The 18,904-nt window shown below is 39.5% G+C and overlaps 1 pseudogene; it reads left to right on the top strand.

Moving 5' to 3' along the window:
* Positions 1-16,991, top strand: part of LOC108803103 — a 22,657-nt pseudogene extending 5,666 nt beyond the window's left edge.
* The last annotated feature ends 1,913 nt before the right edge of the window (positions 16,992-18,904 follow it).

The following is an 18,904-nucleotide window of genomic DNA, read 5'->3' as shown; positions in this document are numbered from 1 at the left end:
TATTAGCCCAGATTGCTCTCCTCATTTTATTATTTCTCACTACACTTTGCCCCCCTTTTTGGCTTTTTCTTTTTTCTCCTTGTTACAGATTATATTTTCTAAAATATAGCTCCTCTGCCTAAGCATAAAAATGGACATGAGCAATTATTTTGACCTCTACATCCTGTTCAGTTGTAAATTGAACTCTTTCCTATGTTGTTTGCCGACATTACTTGATTAAAAGAAGAGTAAAAAAAATACAAGCTGCTATATTTATGTCTTTAGTTATTTTCAGTTAGTTTCATGGTCTCTGTAATTTGGAGAGAACCAGATCCAATCTGGAGATTATTCTGCATGGTATACTGGAGCTGGGCAATATAGCCTTGAACAGGACCCATTGCAGCTTGGCACTGGACTGTGGAGGAGCACACTTAATTCATTATAAAGCTTTGTGTGGTGCCCCCCCTACAGGACACCTAAATTATGGTTCGCTGCATTAAAAAAAAGGTGCATATCACCATTTTTGTTCTCTTGGCATATATTGATAGCACATTCTGAATGTATGTTTTACAGGGTGCATAAAATAATGCATGTTAATGTATGTGAAGTAATGCACCTCCGCAGAACAAGCAGGTGTAAAGGGACCCTTAAGGTGCCCATATACTGATCAAATTTTGGACGGTTTTTAATGTAACGGCCGAAATTCACACAGTGTGTGTGGCTATTGGCTCCCTTTCAGTCAACATTCAATCAGCTGATCGAAAGAGTGAACTGGAAAATTTTCGATCGATCAGAGCTGGCAGGTAATGAGTTGCCTGCTCTGATCAGGTATTTTGACAGGGGCCAGAGGCACCCTACACAATACAATGTAAACAGTGGGATTGCTGATTCGACGCACTGTTTGTGTGGATGGAGAAATCAGGTAAATTTTTTTAGTTCAGCCCACAGGTTAAATGAAAAAAATTGAAAGGTGTATGGCCAGCCTAAGACTAGTTTAGATTAGCATGCTCATTTTATGTAAACATGCCTTTACTGTTTTTAAATAAGTCCATAAGTGGGTTAAATAGTGTTTTTTAAAATATACACTATATTGCCAAAAGTATTGGGACGCCCCTCCAAATCATTGGATTCAGGTGTTCCGTGAAATTTCCTTGCTACTACATATTCCACGGTCAACGGTTAGTGGTATTATAACAGAGTGGAAGCAACTGGGAAGAACAGCAACTCAGCCACAAAGTGGTAGGCCACGTAAAATGACTGAACGGGATCAGCGCATACTAAAGCGCACAGTGCGCAGAAGTCGCCAACTGTCTGCAGAGTCAATAGCTACAGACCTCCAAACTTCAGATTGGCACAACAACAGTGTGTAGAGAGCTTCATGGAATGGGTTTCCATAGCCGAGCAGCTGCATCCAAGCCTTACATCACCAAGTGCAATGCAAATCGTCGGATGCAGTGGTGTAAAGCACGCCACCACTGGACTCTAGATAAGCGGAGATGTGTTCTCTGGAGTGACAAATTACGATTCCCTGTCTGCCAATCAGATGGACTTGTCTGGGTTTGGCGGCTGCCAGGAGAACAGTATTTGCCTGGCTGCATTGTGCCAAGTGTAAAGCTCGGTGGAGGGGGGATTATGGTGTGGGGTTGTTTTTCAGGTGTTGGGCTTGGCCCCTTAGTTCCAATGAAGAGAATTTTTAAGGCATCAGCATACCAAGACATTTTGGACAATTTCATGCTCCCAACTTTGTGGGAACAGTTTGGGGATGGCCCCTTCCTGTTCCAATATGACTGTGCACCAGTGCACATAGCAAGGTCCATAAAAACATGGATGAGTGAGTTTGGGGTGGAGGAACTTGACTGGCATGCACAGAGTCCTAACCTCAAACCGATAGAACACCTTTGTGATGAATTAGAGCGCAGACTGTGAGCCAGGCCTTCTAGTCCAACATCAGTATCTGACCTCACACATGCACTTCAGGAAGAATGGTCAAACATTACCATAGACACACTCCTAAACCTTATGGACGCCTTCCCAGAAGAGTTGAAGCTGTTATAGCGGCAAAGGGTGGGCCAACTCCCTATTAAACCCTACGGACTAAGACTGGGATGTCATTTAAGTTCATGTGCGTGTAAGGCAGGCGTCCCAATAGTAAATCCCAAAAGGAAAATATATTTTACTATCCAAAACTATGAACAGTTTTTCACTGTAACTGGTCCCTAAATGCCATCAGTTCATTAAGGAAAAAATAGCACATGTGTTTATTATTATTATTATTACAGTATTATTTCATAAATAACTATTTTTTATTTTATATGACATTTGTAGCATTGAAAAGATAGATGTTCCTCTATAATGATATTAATAACGAATAACGGTAAACAGGTGTTTGCACATTTCATAAAGCTTTATTGACATATCTACATTAATACGTATCAGCACTATTTCCTAGGATTCTTAGACTGTAATTCACAAGTTCATAATGCCCTAGCAAGATTTATATGTTTTAGTGATAATACGTTGCTGAATTGCATTTTTTGCTATCTATCCATATATGCAGTCAAATTTGTCCAATATGTGTCACTTTTATTTCTGGTCCAAACAGAACAGCCAATTCATAATTGGCTCTTTCTTGCGAAAAATGTAATCCACCCCAACTCAATTCTCGGCTGACAGCAAGGATGAAACATGCACGGAACTCTGGTTTGCTGGCTCCTTTCTATGTTCACACTTATTAAAAATCTTTTTAAATCTGATGACAAATACAAGCACTTATGTAGTCCTCGGGCTAAATTGAAGAGATACTTTTAAGTTTAAAATAACAGCTGGGACAAGCCACACAGCAGCTGTTAATATAAATAATTCACAGTTAATTGGTTTTAAGAGCATTCCCATATCTGTCATAGGGAGCAGTTGTGCAATAGGAAGATCATGTCATAAACAATAATAAGAGAGGAAAGATATGACATTTCCATTCCATTGTACATGATCAATTAGATAGTGTTGTCAATGTGCTGTTCAGTCCCTTTGTACAGGTTTGCTTCCTAAGGAGCTATTATTGAGTAGACAACCTGTGCAAATAGGGCAAAGAGAGATGGGGGTGCTAATTTTCACAACCTCCTGACAATAATGGTCACTTAATACAGATGGGGATGACATAATGGGTGAAAGGGGGTGCCAACCAGTTAGCAGGAAATTAACATTGTCAATGTCCAACATAGAATGTCTTGAGGAAATTAACTGCATTTCAGGAATGCACAACAATATAATATATTACATTAGCACTAAATAAAAAGGTATGTACACAAATGCTAGAAATATAACACACTTTGACTTTGTGGGAGTATCAGACACTTGGCTGGACAGCTCACATGGCTGGGCTGCTAATATACAAGGGTACAACCTGTTTTGGAGAGACAGAGTTGGTAGAAGGAGGGGAGGTGTATGCCTGTATGTCAAGAGCAATCTCTAAAAGTGGATGTGAGAGACAACATCACTAATGCGAGTTGTGACAGTGGTTGAACTGGATGGACCTGTGTCTTTATTCAACCTTAACAACTATGTTAATGCAACTTATCTCATCCCTATTACCAAGCCACACACTTAGCTAGAACAATAGACTGGTGAAGACCTGCAACATCAGAACAAGTACTTACAGATATTGCTTTACAATATGCTCCATGGCTGGCAAGGTGGCACACTTAACCTCTCCACACTCATCCAGGACTGTCAGGAAATCCTATACTAGCCCAGATTGCTCTCCTCATTTTATTATTTCTCACTACACTTTGCCCCCCTTTTTGGCTTTTTCTTTTTTCTCCTTGTTACAGATTATATTTTCTAAAATATATCTCCTCTGCCTAAGCATAAAAATGGACATGAGCAATTATTTTGACCTCTACATCCTGTTCAGTTGTAAATTGAACTCTTTCCTATGTTGTTTGCCGACATTACTTGATTAAAAGAAGAGTAAAAAAAATACAAGCTGCTATATTTATGTCTTTAGTTATTTTCAGTTAGTTTCATGGTCTCTGTAATTTGGAGAGAACCAGATCCAATCTGGAGATTATTCTGCATGGTATACTGGAGCTGGGCAATATAGCCTTGAACAGGACCCATTGCAGCTTGGCACTGGACTGTGGAGGAGCACACTTAATTCATTATAAAGCTTTGTGTGGTGCCCACACTACAGGACACCTAAATTATGGTTCGCTGCATTAAAAAAAAGGTGCATATCACCATTTTTGTTCTCTTGGCATATATTGATAGCACATTCTGAATGTATGTTTTACAGGGTGCATAAAATAATGCATGTTAATGTATGTGAAGTAATGCACCTCCGCAGAACAAGCAGGTGTAAAGGGACCCTTAAGGTGCCCATATACTGATCAAATTTTGGACGGTTTTTAATGTAACGGCCGAAATTCACACAGTGTGTGTGGCTATTGGCTCCCTTTCAGTCAACATTCAATCAGCTGATCGAAAGAGTGAACTGGAAAATTTTCGATCGATCAGAGCTGGCAGGTAATGAGTTGCCTGCTCTGATCAGGTATTTTGACAGGGGCCAGAGGCACCCTACACAATACAATGTAAACAGTGGGATTGCTGATTCGACGCACTGTTTGTGTGGATGGAGAAATCAGGTAAATTTTTTTAGTTCAGCCCACAGGTTAAATGAAAAAAATTGAAAGGTGTATGGCCAGCCTAAGACTAGTTTAGATTAGCATGCTCATTTTATGTAAACATGCCTTTACTGTTTTTAAATAAGTCCATAAGTGGGTTAAATAGTGTTTTTTAAAATATACACTATATTGCCAAAAGTATTGGGACGCCCCTCCAAATCATTGGATTCAGGTGTTCCGTGAAATTTCCTTGCTACTACATATTCCACGGTCAACGGTTAGTGGTATTATAACAGAGTGGAAGCAACTGGGAAGAACAGCAACTCAGCCACAAAGTGGTAGGCCACGTAAAATGACTGAACGGGATCAGCGCATACTAAAGCGCACAGTGCGCAGAAGTCGCCAACTGTCTGCAGAGTCAATAGCTACAGACCTCCAAACTTCAGATTGGCACAACAACAGTGTGTAGAGAGCTTCATGGAATGGGTTTCCATAGCCGAGCAGCTGCATCCAAGCCTTACATCACCAAGTGCAATGCAAATCGTCGGATGCAGTGGTGTAAAGCACGCCACCACTGGACTCTAGATAAGCGGAGATGTGTTCTCTGGAGTGACAAATTACGATTCCCTGTCTGCCAATCAGATGGACTTGTCTGGGTTTGGCGGCTGCCAGGAGAACAGTATTTGCCTGGCTGCATTGTGCCAAGTGTAAAGCTCGGTGGAGGGGGGATTATGGTGTGGGGTTGTTTTTCAGGTGTTGGGCTTGGCCCCTTAGTTCCAATGAAGAGAATTTTTAAGGCATCAGCATACCAAGACATTTTGGACAATTTCATGCTCCCAACTTTGTGGGAACAGTTTGGGGATGGCCCCTTCCTGTTCCAATATGACTGTGCACCAGTGCACATAGCAAGGTCCATAAAAACATGGATGAGTGAGTTTGGGGTGGAGGAACTTGACTGGCATGCACAGAGTCCTAACCTCAAACCGATAGAACACCTTTGTGATGAATTAGAGCGCAGACTGTGAGCCAGGCCTTCTAGTCCAACATCAGTATCTGACCTCACACATGCACTTCAGGAAGAATGGTCAAACATTACCATAGACACACTCCTAAACCTTATGGACGCCTTCCCAGAAGAGTTGAAGCTGTTATAGCGGCAAAGGGTGGGCCAACTCCCTATTAAACCCTACGGACTAAGACTGGGATGTCATTTAAGTTCATGTGCGTGTAAGGCAGGCGTCCCAATAGTAAATCCCAAAAGGAAAATATATTTTACTATCCAAAACTATGAACAGTTTTTCACTGTAACTGGTCCCTAAATGCCATCAGTTCATTAAGGAAAAAATAGCACATGTGTTTATTATTATTATTATTACAGTATTATTTCATAAATAACTATTTTTTATTTTATATGACATTTGTAGCATTGAAAAGATAGATGTTCCTCTATAATGATATTAATAACGAATAACGGTAAACAGGTGTTTGCACATTTCATAAAGCTTTATTGACATATCTACATTAATACGTATCAGCACTATTTCCTAGGATTCTTAGACTGTAATTCACAAGTTCATAATGCCCTAGCAAGATTTATATGTTTTAGTGATAATACGTTGCTGAATTGCATTTTTTGCTATCTATCCATATATGCAGTCAAATTTGTCCAATATGTGTCACTTTTATTTCTGGTCCAAACAGAACAGCCAATTCATAATTGGCTCTTTCTTGCGAAAAATGTAATCCACCCCAACTCAATTCTCGGCTGACAGCAAGGATGAAACATGCACGGAACTCTGGTTTGCTGGCTCCTTTCTATGTTCACACTTATTAAAAATCTTTTTAAATCTGATGACAAATACAAGCACTTATGTAGTCCTCGGGCTAAATTGAAGAGATACTTTTAAGTTTAAAATAACAGCTGGGACAAGCCACACAGCAGCTGTTAATATAAATAATTCACAGTTAATTGGTTTTAAGAGCATTCCCATATCTGTCATAGGGAGCAGTTGTGCAATAGGAAGATCATGTCATAAACAATAATAAGAGAGGAAAGATATGACATTTCCATTCCATTGTACATGATCAATTAGATAGTGTTGTCAATGTGCTGTTCAGTCCCTTTGTACAGGTTTGCTTCCTAAGGAGCTATTATTGAGTAGACAACCTGTGCAAATAGGGCAAAGAGAGATGGGGGTGCTAATTTTCACAACCTCCTGACAATAAAATCAGCAACAGATAAAAAAAAAGTAACTCAGCCAGTTAAGTTAGTATTATTATTCTTTTCTGATTAATGTTAGATTTTCATATTTTAATACAATGTCCATTGATTTGTTCAATGATGTAAGATATTTCATATATTAAGGGGGTAAGTAGAGATCTGGATGGAGGGAGGTCTGTGGATGTAGTATATCTGGATTTCTCAAAGGCTTTTGATACGGTACCACATAAACGCTTACTATACAAGCTGAGGTCTATGGGCAAAGATGGAAGTGTGTGTACACGCATAGAGAACTGGCTAAAGGAACGGGTGCAGAGAGTATCAATAAATGGCGCCCTTTGAGACTGGGCTAGTGTCATGAGTGGTGTTGGGCAACTATATGGCAGATGAGGTTTAATGTCGATAAATACAAAGTTATGCACTTTGGGACCAAAAATAAGCAAATGGGATATACAATTATGGGTAGGCAACTAGGGAAGTCAGAAATGGAGAAAGATTTGGGGGTCATGGTAGACCATAGACTAAATAATAGCTTACAGTGCCAGGCTGCTGTAAGAAAAGCTAGTAGAGTCCTGTCGTGTATCAAGAAGGGAATGTTTTGCAGGGACAAGTCTATAATCTTGCCAAATTACAGATGTGTGAGAACAGGTTTGCTTTAATAGGGCAAAGGGTAATTTACAAAGTGCTGTCACTCTCTCCAATCTGAATTCCTTCAGTAACTACAGTAAATTTCTACTTGAAAATACACACCTGAATGTAAATCATTTGTTAGCCAAGACTCCAACCCATCTTGTAATGCCTTGTTCTATGCATGAACTAACATAAAACTATCTAACTTTACAAAGTGGTATTAAGATGTCACATTTGTGATGCACATGCACACTTACTTGTTATGGAGTAAAATGACACATGTAAGTTATCAAGAAATAGGGACTAGGCAGAGCAGCAGTGAATTAATGAAAGGGAGGAAGTAGGTACAATTTTTTTTAAAGAAAGCGATAATGTTCTATAAGATATCTAATTATATGGTAACTTTGTAGGCCTGTTACACTTGAAGATGTGTATAGCCTTCAAACCTTGTTAAACTGATCAAATTATGCTCCTTCAATATTTTTTAGGCTGGAGGAGGAGGAGCTCCATTCTCCAAGTGTAAAAGAGGCTAACAGTGTGACACAGGGTTGGTTGGCTAGCAACCAAGGATGCTTCAAAATCACTTAAAGGGGACCTAGAGGTCTGACACTATATTGTAATTATGTGTTAGGATTTAACAAAATCATGGAATTTATTCATTTTAATAAACATCTTGATGAGATAACACCAAATGCAAAAAACACTAAATGAAATCAAGTAAACTATCTTCATACCCCCCTCCCAGAAAACCCAACACCTAAATTAGTGGTGATGAGGTTTTTTTTGGCCTCACATAAAATTCTGTAAGTATAATGCTTCAGAAAGCTTCTAGCCTGCAGACATTAAGCAGAGACTGCAGACATGCTCTAGGAAGCAGTAATAGACTTGAGACAGATTGCATGATACTGCTAAAAATCACTGATGTTAAACCCCCTTTACAAATTAGTGCTTACGTCCCCCTTAAAAATTACATGTGCTACAATTGATATTTCTCTTAGTGAGATGCTTCATTTAAGATAATAGAAAAGAAGAAACATAAAACAACATGGATAACACAGGAAATAGTAAGATAGTGTGAAAGGAATAAACCAAGCCAATAAACTAATAGAAGCAAGTCTAAATAATTTTTTTTCTTTCCGGGTTTCAGTAAGCAGAAGGTACAAATCTTTTATTTCAAGAAACTTTTGCCTATGCAGATCAGTAAACACAATTCCACATCAAATTCCACACATTTGCCTAAATCAATTTATTTCTATTCATATCTCAGCATACTCTTGTAGCAAGGCCAGGACACTGGACAAGTAGATGGAGGCCATCGAAAACTGCATGCCTGTAAACAAAAATGTATCAGCTCCACATATATCTGAACATAATAGATATACAAAATTAGAAGAAAACAGCACGACAGCTGTAATAGTAGTAAACTAATAATAATAATAATACTCCATGCTGTCCTGTTCTGCCATTCCTTAATCTCTTCTTTTTCATTTTATCTAACAAAAATATAATGAGCATATATATGGCTTCAGGAGGCTGTGCGAACAAGCATTCTCACAATAGGAATCTATCCTTCTGCATATCATCATTTCAGTGGTCACCTGAGTGAATATTAATTTATGCCATCAAAACCTGACAACATGATGTTTATGACGTTTATCCATTGTCTTTGCTCAGCTTTTGAGAAAATTGCATTACATTTGCTCTGTGCTTCATCAAACATTTCTCTAATTCTCCTATCATAGTGAATTTATTTTGTTCCTGGCGAGGAGTTTCAGCAGGGAAGGAGAACAAAATTAAATACTTCCATTGTGAAAGGTTGAAGTGAAACTCTCTAAAATCAAATCTGTACCTGTCAAACTTCCCAAGTACAGAATAACTGCCTAACTCAGGACAAAAAAAGTTCTAGTAAGTGCTTCAAATGAAAACAAGTTTACATAGATGTAGATACCAACTTTTGAAAAGTACAGTACTTTCGGAAAAGCAGTACACAATTGCTAATGCATCTGAGGTTTTCATGCACATTATTAATTTTAAAGGCCACAAATCACTGTAAATCCAATCACAACAGGTTTAGAAAATTGGATTAAAAATCGCATTTGGCAATTAAACTGATGCTATTCAATGAATGTTAATATAGAAGCCAGTTAAGCATTAATACATTGTAACATTCAGAAAAAAATTATTTTTTAACAGTTAGTCAGTTTGGACATTAGGGACAAAGAAATCCAGGAATAAGTCTTAGGAAGGCATGGGATTATCCCTAGAAATTGGGGGTTACTAGCTATTATACATGTATGATTGAATGTAAATACAGTGTGCATGTATTATTACAGTTTAGGACATATGGTGCTCAGTGGTTTATCTAGCCAATCTCCACATTACTACTGCATCATGTAGTGATATAGGGGTTGGCAGGAGGAACCACCGAGTGCAGCGGGGGACACAGGACATTAAAACCCCTGTTACTGTCAGTACTGCCATTCACCAGCAAGGACAGTGGGAGGGCTAAGCCTTATGGACACTTTTTTTTACTTCACAGGTTAGTAGTCTTCATCAGCTGTTTTACTTTAAAAAAAAAAGCTGAAAATACTGACAGGAATATTATAAGTCCATCTTGGAAAGCTGTTATAAAAGTCATAGTGGATTTCTTCACTATTCATTAAGGGAAAGACTACTGTCTTTGTGAGATGAAGAAAGTGGAAATTTACTCTACACTCCAGAACTTCCCACAAAGTTCAGTGAAGTGTAGATCTGGTGACAAGGTTGTCAATGGAAATGTTTGATTCTCTTCCAGTGTTTATGATTTGTTATTAAGATTTTATTCACACATTATGTGGGATATTATAACAAACAAATAATCACAGTCTAAGAAACCACATAGAACCAACACATTTGGTGCACAACAGAGTGGCAACACTATATCCCAAAGAAAGTACTGTACATTGTGCAATGAACATATGAGTACAGTCCTGCACAACAACAAAAAAAGACATACACAGCATACAGTGGTTATTTTTGAGAAGCACATATACAGGACAATGTTTACGAGGATCTATGGAAGTGCTTGCCACATAATTGAAATGTGACTACAAAGCACTTGACAAAAGGTTAACTAAAATGGGGGAAAGGATAAAAGGTGAGTTATATGCCTTCCTTTCAATTCTAAGTAGGAAAATATATTCTCCGTTTCAGTTGAGTTGTCAGAGAGTGGTAACCAATGGGCAAGAATGAAAATCCAGCCATCTAGAATATAGCTGTCACCGCTAGCTGCGCCCAATTGTTTATGTTTTGCCGGCATCTGTCAAAATGCCATTATGCGGTGGGAATCCGTGGGGAGAGGACGGAATGGCGGCCGTTGTTTTTTAATAATTATTATTATTATTATATATAAAATAAACAGTTTAAATATATCAATCAACAATGTGTGAGTAAAGTGTGAAGGTGCAGTTACAAAAAAATATATACAAAATCCCTGTAGAGAATGGGGCAGAGTACTTCACAGGGATTTTGTATGGTCCCCCTCCAATCCTTTTTTTGTTTGTAACTGCACCATCACACCTTCAAATGTCCATTACTGATCTCTAAGATTTGGGTCCATTGATTTCAGTGGGGTTCAGGTTTGCCAAAGTACCCTACACCAAACCTGCGTACATTCAGCTCATCAGGACTGGTGGATAGTATGTTTTTTTCTTTTGGGCCCAGCTCCTACAGTTTGTATCCTCTTTTAAACTGCAAATTTTACCTCTTTTATAGTTAACCAATACTATTACTTGGCAATCAAGCTAATATGACTCACGTTTACAACTGTGTTTATATTAATAATCCAGTTGCATCAAAACAAAGTTCCTTTTTTTATGTGGTGTCCTTGTTATTTTGTCTGCACCCATTTTACATATATATTACTCACAAACACAGAGGACGTGATTTAAATTTAATTAGGTACAGCTAGTGTAAGGGAAGGATATAACTAGCAGGAGAGGGGGTAGATCACTAGCCAGGTATTAATATTACACCAATGCCTTGGAAACTGGAACTATTTTCTTATACAATGCTAAAGAAATAAAAATATGGAGTTAAAGGAGTGCTTTTCACTCACCTCATAGTTCTAGCCGACCTGTGACAATGAGACTGTCACAGGTCAGCTCAGTAGATCGGGAGGTGAGCGAACACATACAGGCGTTCGCTCACCTCTCGAGCCTGTCACGGCTCTCCCCTTCCTCCAGCGCTGACTGGTGGATCGGATGGGGGAGGGGCGGGTACAACTGGCTCTGCCACTAGATAGGCAGAGCCAGCTGTCAGTCACGCAGCTGGGTGGATCCCGGCACAATTGTCGGGATCCGCTTCAACTGCGGCGTCTCAGTATACCGCGAGCAGCAGCTTGCGGTATACTGTGGCGTCTCAGTATACCGCGAGCTACAGCTCGTGGTATACTGAGCCTAGGGTAACGGGAGGACGCTAGTTTGTGTCCTCCCGTTACCCTAAGGAGAACTATGGGTAAAATAATTAACCCCATAGTTCCTCCTTTAAGAGAGTAAAGCAGTAAATTACATTTTTCCAGTGAAAAGCACAATTCTTGAATAACTTCGTGTTCAGTCTTGTGTTTTATTTTTTTTTAAACTGAAAGTTCTACATGCATTTGAGTAAAAAAGAACAAATATTGGTACACACAGATCTTACATAGTTTTTAACATTCTTTATATTTAATTGTGTCACTTTTTTTACAGTATTACACTTCAGCATTAAAAAAAATTTACATTTTGTTCAGGTTACAAATACCAAGTTACTGTCATTCTCCTTATCATGTTTCATCAAAGTCCTGCTAGACTGAAAAAGTACAAAGGTTGCTGTCAATAGATCTTTCTCTCTTTCTGTAAGTATGTTAGACTGGGGCATGTTTTGCAGCTGGGTTTTCTGCCCGATCAATATCAGGTCCAGTTTAATATCAAAAGCTATTACACATAGGGTTTTAATGTTCTGTTTCTGTTGCCGCTGTTGCTGTTACGATGTTTCATTTTTTTTCTCAGGGGCTGTTAATCTTTGGCCTGTTTTCTCTGGTGTTATGTCCCCATACACATTGTCCTGTAGACACCCTGTGCTATATCTGTAAATCTCCCTGAATTTTATTACACAGCCCAGGACAAGTTAAACTCTAGTGTATTGTAGCAAAAAAATGTTGTATAAAGCATTCCATTGTATTTTGCATGCTATGTTTTCTTATCTTCACAAAGTAAACTAGAATAAAATGTGGTGGTGTTATGAACTGTTTGAGATTATCTTCTATATTACCTTATTTATATCGAATGGCAAATATAAATGTATGTGAATATACTATATATGTTCCGTAACACAAATAAGCAAACTACATAACATAAACCTACAGTACATTGCAAATAACAAAGAATATGAACATTTTAAGATGCATTGTTTTCTTGTAAGCAGTCTATTTCAATCATAATTAAAATGTGAAGTTTGCAGTAAGACCAAGTACAGTAAGTCAGTTCAATTAATCAGACAAAGTCTATCTGGCAGATACTGGTTGCTGCACTTTGTTGCATTTAAAGCCTAGCTCTATCCACACATGTTTTGAGTTTTTTTGTGCACATTTAGATGGTGCAGTACTGATCTGTCACATAAGATTATTAATTAAGGTACCTATATGGAGAATGTTTGGGGAAATCCACATAGGGGAGGGCTTCAAGGAGGGGGTGGGAGCTTGAAATGGACATTCATTTTTTACAACAATTTATTTTGCTGAGTTTCAATTTTTCCACAAATCTATTGTCCATTCATTGGCAATGAGAATAGGAAAAGCATGAAACAGCAAGGAAAGATCTCACCGCTGCATCCGGTATTGGTCTCTTCCACCAGGGCATCTATGGTGCTGGTCAGGAGCCGTCCATGTTCCACAAATTAAGAAAATAAAGAAAAAAAGGCCGCACACAATGTCCACTGACCACAGGCTTTATACCATGAAACGTATCAGAGGTGGGTGGTGACTGGGAGGGCCACTTTTGCACAATGACACACTAGATTAAGTTTTTCAGGCCAAAAATCCACAATAAAATGTATATATTTCAATGAAAAAAGAAAGGAATATTGTACAAACTCAATAAAAAGTGTTTAAAAAATGCTGTTATGCATTCACAAAATAACCCACCTTTAAGCTTTTCAGGCCAAGAATCCACAAATAAAGTGTATAAGAAAATAAATATTGTACTGACTCTATAGATAGCATTAAGGTACTTTTGGTAGGTTGCATTTTGAACAAGAGAGACAACACTCTTCCTGGAATCCAAAAATCAATATTAGAGTGGATTTATTTCACATAAAAAGTCAGGTAAATATTGAACAGATTGCATACACAGTAATTAAGTGCTTTTAGTAAGCCACATTATGAACCAGAAAGACAACATTTTTTGTATTAAAAAATAGCATTAGAGTGTTTTAATTTCACAGAAAAAGAACACCCAAATATTGTAGCCAGTCTGTGCACAGTCTTTAAGCACTTGTACAAGACCACATTTTGAACAAAAGAGATTACAGCCAACTTTTTATACAGATATTGTACTGACTCTATACAGAATATTTAATCAATTTTAGTAGATCACAATTTGTCAGCTTTTATTTTAAAAATCAAATGAAATAAAGGATAGCTCCATACACAGTATTTCTTGGGCACATTTCAAGAGTGTAGCATTCCGCTGAGAAAAGCCAGCAAAATATTGTACTGACTCCATGCACAGTATGATGTAAGCGCTTTAACTGGGCCACAGTTTAACAGAAAAGAAACCAGGCAGGTTTTAATCAGTAAATCATAATTATAGTTCACTATTCCAGAGAGACAACAGCGGCAAATATTCTCAGTTGTTGGAACAGAGGAATAGGCCTCAGACAAGATGACAAAGAGCATGATTTACCCTAAAGCAAACACTATACATTTTGCAGATGAGGACCAGCTGTGGAAACATTATATGTAGTACCTTTACAATGTCTAATCACCAGAATACACATACAACTTTGAGGTGCAACACAAGATTGATCCTGAAGAAAAAAATATAAATTTGCAACTGAGGCGTAGCTGTAGAAAATAGTATAGCACCTTTGTACAGCACACGAACAAGCACAGTAGAGGCAACGCAGCAGGATATGGTAACATAGGCAGGCCAGCAGTAGTGGAATCAGCTAGTAATGATAGCAGGAAATGATAATTGTGGCATGCCAGCTGCTGTGGCAGAAGATGATGTTATGATGTTATGATGTCAGACCAGCAGCAGTAGAAGAATTCTGATATGGTGGCAAACGCTTGTAATTGGGAATAAGCTGGGTTTGGTTCATGAGAGGTTCGCTGAACTGCAACAGAATTTTAACAGTAATCCCCATTAAAATTAAAGAGACAGCTCATTACCCAGTCGGAATGGGCGAGATGCAGACACCGACAGCGTGAGTACCATGGTGGTCCATGATGTGGAGGAGCTGATTGGCAGTACATCAGACTGTTCATACGGAGATGGAACCATGATTGTCCAGAGGACGCCAGAAGAAGAAAGAAATCTTCTCCACACCGACAGCAACGGGTACACTAATCTACCAGACGTGGTACAGCCAAGCCATTCCTACACTGAGCCAAAGGGTCAGGGTTCATTTCCCAGCAGAGAAGGCAGCGGAACTGACTATCAGTCCTGGTGAAAGCTCCTACCAAAACCTAATTTTCCATGTTTGTGGATCTGGGGCTCTACCAGTCATTAGGAGGAAGTGGGGACACCATCCCTGTTGCAGCGTCATTCGTAAGCGCAGATGCCGCCACGTTGGAGCAGGTGAAGTACGAGGCCCAGAAAAGATATGTAGTGAATGTGAACACCAGACCGCACAGCCACACTCCAGAGATCAGGAAGAAGAAGAAGAGGTTCAATTCTGAAATCCTGTGCTGTATCAATCTCCTGGTGGGCACAAAGAATGGTCTTATGCTTCTGGATCGCAGCGGACAGGGCAAGGTCTACAGCCTGATCACCCGGCGGCGATTCCAGCAGATGGATGTTCTGGAGGGTGCTCATTACCATCAGTGGTAAGAGGAACAAGCTTCGGGTGTACTATCTCTCCTGGCTAAGAAACAAGATTCTCCACAATGAGCCAGAGGTGGAAAAGAAAAAAGGGTGGAGCACGGCAGGCGATATGGAAGGATGTGTACATTACAAAGTAGTGAAACATGAACATATTAAGTTCCTGGTGATTGCACTGAAGAACTCTGTGGAGGTTGACATTTGGGCCACAAAATCTAACCACAAGTTCATGGCGTTCAAGTCATTCACAGATCTCCCTCAAAGATCACAGCTGGTGGACCTGACGGTGGAAGAGGGTCAACGGTTGAAGGTTATTTACGGATCTTCATCAGGTTTCCATGCCGTTGATGTGAACTCAGGGAACAATTATGATATTTATATCCCAGTCCATATCCAGAGTCAGATCACCCCTCACGCTATCATATTCCTGCCAAACACAGACGGCATGGAGATGCTGCTGTGCTATGAGGATGAGGGCGTCTACGTTAACACCTATGGCAGAATCATCAAGGATGTGGTGCTGCAGTGGGGAGAGATGCCAACCTCTGTGGCGTACATCTGCTCCAACTAGATCATGGGTTGGGGGGAGAAGGCCATTGAGATCCGCTCTGTGGAGACTGGTCACCTCGACAGGGTGTTTATGCACAAGAATGCTCAGCGACTAAAGTTCCTGTGTGAGCGTAATGATAAGGTCTTCTTTGACTCAGTTCGTTCCGATGGGAGTAATCAGGTCTATTTTATGACACTGAACCACAGCTGTATAATGAACTGGTGAAAGAGGATCGTTTTGGGGGATACAATTACAAATTTAAAAAACTGCTCCTGATCTCCCCACACACTGGAGCCCATTCTTATTTATCCCTCCCCAGAACACATTCCCAATTCCCTGACACTTCTTACATCGCCTTGCTTGCTTATTTTATCTACATTTTAATTTACTGGAGTGTTTGATAGCTATAATCCTACAAGGCCAAGAGACGGTTCATTCTCCATCGCTGTTCCCTTCGGTATTCAGGGGAGACGGAGCCAGGGAAGGTGAAGAGTGAAAATTCCAGTGATACACTTTAGACTTTACTCTCGCTAAAGGTTTGTACACCTTAACTCATGTGTCAATGCAAACAAAGTGTCCTGTGTGGATGTTATATGGGCCCCAGTGTTTGGCAAGGCTCGGATTAATGGCACTTTTTGGATAGGGATTTATTGGAAAACCACCTGTAACTACTTATGGAGCATGAGCCAGCAATTTCATGGCAGATCCTTTTGGGGAGTACGAGAAGCCAGTTCTTTTTCAGAGGTAAACATTTTTTTTTTAAATGGAAGCTTCCTCTGCTTTGGGGTCATTTCAGACCCCATCGCGGTACCTCTTTTATATGCTAACCCTTATAAAAAAATTGAATAGGAGTGTTCACTAATGGCAATTACCCTTTTAAAAGCACTTTATCGAATATATAAACCTGTATGAATCCAAAGTCTCCTTTCCCTGACAAAGCAAAAAGGTCCTTGAAAACCACTCCTGCACAGTTAGTTCCTTAGCGTGCAAATTTGTATTACCTTATTGAGTTGTTTTTTTCTAGCGACTAACCAGCTCCCCCCAAAACAAAAGTCTGCATGTCACTCCTACAACACTACGTTTTCTTTCCTCCGTGGCTTTTGGCGTGAATTCCGTACTATAAACTGTCACGCGCTGGATATTTTCCTCTGGTGCTATGTGCAGATTCTTTATGGGGTTTAGGATTTTCTACTGTAGCTCGAAAAGCCAACATCATATTTAGTTTAGGGTCTTCTGCGTATACTTAACATCAGATCCCGCAGATGACATTAGTTCTACTCATGCAGACAGTTATCTGCTTGTCGTGCGCTGAAAACAGGAGCTTTATCCAAAACTGAAGACCTGGATCTGTGCGTCTCTTTTGTAATATTATTTTCTCAAGTCTCCCAGCATTCTGGGAGCGTTTGGAGGAGCCTCCCCCTGAGGTAATGTTCACAGTGGAGGCCAGTCCCGGCAAAGTCTATACCAAGAATACAGACCTTTTAGAATCTAGGTATTATTCCCCCCAAAACTTTTCTTTCTCTTGTGTGTGAACCCGCGTTACGCTGGAATCCTCGCACAGTGAGAGACAATCGAGGCGTTCATCTAAGCGGAATCAAATTTTCTATTTTTGTAAACTTGACAAATTATTATATACAACCGCTAATATTGGTGATATGTTTTTGCTCTTAAATAAAGTTATGTCTGCTGAAATTATTGTCCGAAAAAAATGTAAAAAAATTAATGGGGGCTAAATCTTTAAAAACTATTCTGGTCATTTTCAAGGCTAATAGGCAAGGCATTGTCAAACAAAGGGTATGGGGAGCTTCCATATACCAATTTTTTAATTTTTGAAAAAATAGAGAACATTGCTCTTGGGGGACAAATACCAATGAAAAAAATTGTTCAGAGGGGAGCAACTTTTTAAAAATGTCTAAAGTGAAATTTTTAAAATTTATTTTAAAATAGCTTGCTTGTGGTATGCCCTAAACCTGCCTGTGAAGCGGCGCAACTGTAAGATATGTAGGATGCACCTCAGTAAAACTGATATTGTGTTAAGAAAAATTATATTTTGGAAGCACTTACACCTAATCCTTGATTAGGGCCTGCTATGGATATTAAATGGTGATCCGTACACCAAAAAGTCCCTAAGTTGTGATCCCCACACCTAAATATCCATATCAAGCCTTAATACAGGCATGCACCCGCCTTCTGAACCCCACCAGACCACTTGCCCTCACGTTGATAGGGACGAGGGCCTCTTCCTCACATCCACATCCAGGCCCCATGAGGGGTCATATCAGAGTCTAGAAGCCCTCCTTAGATAAAACCTCCTTTCCTACATGAATAAGTAAGGTATACATTCAAAAAATTTCAATGCAAATTAGCACACCCACGTGTTAGACATTTTTGTTAAATAAAGGGCTTTCCTATCAGCATTTTGTGTAAATCCATCATCAATCACGTCATGCAACTATGTAGATCCATCATCAATTTTGTTAAATGTCAATTCCAACGACCCTCCAACACAAAAACAACAACCCACCAAAACATTCTACTCCTGTAGCACTTTTCACTGCAAATGACAGCTCCCCTGGCTGGCAGATTAAAATATAAACAAAGAGACAGGGATGCTGGCTAACAGCATTGACCAAATATGACCATGGTCATATTTCATCAAATATGTCAGCCAGCATCTCTGCCCCCCTTTGTTTACCATAAGCAGCTGGCTGGGAATCTCCCAGTCAACAGATGAATGGGGCCAGGGATATATCCCTGGTTGCTAGGACTCTGGCAGTCCAGCAGTGGTGGAAGGAGCTGGTAATGCTGGCAGGCTAGCAGTGGAAGAAGGAGCTGGTAATGGGGGCAG

This window comes from Nanorana parkeri, unplaced genomic scaffold (assembly GCF_000935625.1).
Source record: "Nanorana parkeri isolate BGI_ZX_2015 unplaced genomic scaffold, ASM93562v1 scaffold3395, whole genome shotgun sequence".
Lineage (NCBI taxonomy): Eukaryota > Metazoa > Chordata > Amphibia > Anura > Dicroglossidae > Nanorana > Nanorana parkeri.
The sequence above is the reverse complement of the archived record's forward strand: the minus strand, read 5'-3'. Positions and strand labels throughout refer to the sequence as shown.